Source organism: Bison bison, unplaced genomic scaffold (assembly GCF_000754665.1).
Source record: "Bison bison bison isolate TAMUID 2011002044 unplaced genomic scaffold, Bison_UMD1.0 scf7180017864280, whole genome shotgun sequence".
Taxonomy (NCBI): domain Eukaryota; kingdom Metazoa; phylum Chordata; class Mammalia; order Artiodactyla; family Bovidae; genus Bison; species Bison bison.
This window is the reverse complement of record NW_011494852.1, coordinates 948684-951241: the sequence shown is the minus strand read 5'-3', so window position 1 is coordinate 951241 and position 2558 is coordinate 948684. Positions and strand designations below refer to the sequence as shown.

The window sequence follows — 2558 nt, the reverse complement described above, 5'->3', positions numbered from 1 at the left end:
CCGCGCCCATAGGTCCCGGGAGCCGTCCGTCAGCGCGGGCCCCCGCCCGCTCTCGGGACGCCCCGCCCCGTCTCGTGCGGCGCCGACCGGAAGGAAGCAGCCCACTTCCGGTCTCCAGAACGTCCTAGTGTGTGGGATACAGCTATCTCCACGGCACCCGGGACCCCGGGAAGAGCACTGGACTCGTGCTGCAGACCGCAGGGCCGGAGGCCAGCTTCCTCCACGCAGACGTCCACCACCCCGGGACCAGAGCGAGCGGTGGGGCTCGGGGGAAGAGGGCCGAGCTGCGAGGAAGGGTGGCTCGGGTCGGACCGCGGAGCCGTGGCACCTCTTCGTGCCCCAGGGGGAAGGTGGGCGGGGAGCAGAAAACTGTTCTTTCCGCCGGCGCCCGCCTGTCACCTGTGCTGGTCGATCCGGAGGGGCGGGTAAAGGGCCCGACGGACGGAAGCACTCCGACCACTCGGACTTCTCTCAGCTTCCTGGGTGGCAGGGCCTGCGCACCCCTTCCTCGGTCTTGGCAAACTCCCCAGGCCTCAGCTGTCGCTGATCTGTGCTTGGAAGTCTTTCACCGACTGCCAGTGAGAGTACCTACAGAGATAATTTCGTATCTCTATAGATGCCCTTTTTTGGGGGCGGCGAGCAGTATCTTCTTCCCAATTTTCTCTTCTAGAAAACAGTATGTTCCTCTTTTTACTCTACTGTGTTACTCGAGTGTCTCCAAACTGGTGTCAGCTTTTTGGGGGGCTTTTACTCTTCTGTCTACGTAAATATCTTTCTTAATCACACTGCGATGAACAGTAGGTAAAGCCTTTGTCAGCAGATTCTCAGAGCACATGTTAATTCATTTTTGTTAAGAAATGGTCTTCTAGGTCCTCCACCTGTGAAAAGGCTGCCCATCTGTTTAATTCCAGGAATTACTTCAGCCAGGTGCCTTTCCTAGTTACCCCTGTTTAATATTTTTCTCCTCCTTTGTGTGTCTGTTGCTGTTAATAACACACATTCTGTGAGTATGGATTGAGGTAACTGCTGGGTTGTTTTAATAAAACTAAATGTCAGCTGTTTTTTCAGATGGTGTTTGTCATGTTTCAACATGATTGTTGGTGTCTTTACTTCATGATGTGGACCTGCGAACAGGGACTGTGTATTTATAATCCGCCTATTTCACCTTAAGATGCAGTAGTAAAATACATTTGTGTGCTTAATAAATACATATGTGAGTTGATTCCTCATTAAATAGGATTCCCCCCTTCTTTCTTATATAGGATTTTTTTCTTATTAATAAATTTTCGTGAGTCTGTTGTGAAACATGTATCTTTTGAGTAAAGGAAATACTGTTTGTTAGCAGCTGCTTGTTGTTTTAATATGAAATGGTTTTACTAAACAAGATACAGCTTTGAGAGAAACAGACACCCACTGCAGAGAGTAAGTCTTGGTAATAAATAATTAAGAATGAATTCTTCATTCTGATACAGCAGTTGTGGCTGTGGGGGTGATGGGTAATGAGTGGTAGACCTTAGCCCCCGCTGAGCTCTGGTCATGGACTGTGACCGCAGAGGTGAGCACTTCTTGTTTGCATTATGTTTTGAAACAACAGTGGACTCTGGCTTTTCCTTTGTTGGGGTCAGCAACAGTTAAGTTGTGCTGAAACAGGTCAACTCAAAAAGTATGGTCTGGAAACCTGCGTCATCATGGGCAGCTTGTTGGAAATTATCAGAGTCTCTCCACGCCTATTGAATCATAATCTGTAGGGGTCAGGGACTGAGAATCTGTAGAAGTTCTCCATGTGAGTCTGTGTTCAGCAAAGTTTGAGACCCATATCAGGACCTTGCTATTCAAAATGTGATCTGTGGACCAGCGGTGTTGGCATTACCTAGGACCTTAGAAATGCTGGATCTCCAGCTCTCCCCAAGACCTGCTGAATCAGAAACCTGCATTTTAGTATAATCCTCAACTTGCATGTACGTCACACTGAGAAGCACTGCACCAGAAGTCATTAATGCTGTTCACATCTTTCCCATAAAAGCATCTTGCCTGGACCAATGGAGAGAGCGCTCTACTCCACCGGCTTTCTTCTCATGCACGATGTCTGTTCAGTTTTTAAGTTGTTTGGCTTAGTAGTGTGAACACTCTGGACCACTCCTGTTTTCTGCGGCAATAGACTCTCCTGGTATTCCTTCTTTGTCTTGTTCAGTTAAGTCATGTCCGACTCTTTGCAACCCCATGGACTCCAGCAACCCAGGGTTCCCTGTCCTTCAGGGTTTCCTGGAGTTCACTCAAACTCATGTCCATAGCGTCGGTGGTACCGTCCAACCGTCTCATCCCCTGTCACCCCCTCCTCCTGTCCTCAATCTTTTCCACCATCAGGGACTTTTCCAATGAGTTGGATCTTCGAATCAGGTGGCGAAACTATTGGAGCTTCAGCTTCAGCATCAGTCCTTCCAGTGAATACTCAGGGTTGATTTCTGGCATTCCTTTTCAGTCTTTTGTAAGCTCCTTTTCCTCTCTGGCTCATGTCTCCAGTTTCCAGTGATATTGTGGTGACTCATAAGTTTTTATGT

At 48.5% G+C, this 2558-nt stretch overlaps 1 protein-coding gene across 1 annotated transcript in view; it reads right to left on the bottom strand.

Moving 5' to 3' along the window:
- The window catches only part of DPY19L3 (dpy-19-like 3 (C. elegans)), a 73868-nt gene extending 71655 nt beyond the window's left edge, over positions 1–2213 (bottom strand). The window contains exon 1 of the mRNA XM_010848918.1: positions 400–2213. The gene's annotated coding sequence lies outside the window, so the exon portion shown is untranslated. The remainder of the gene's footprint in view (positions 1–399) is intronic.
- Positions 2214–2558: the final 345 nt, after the last annotated feature.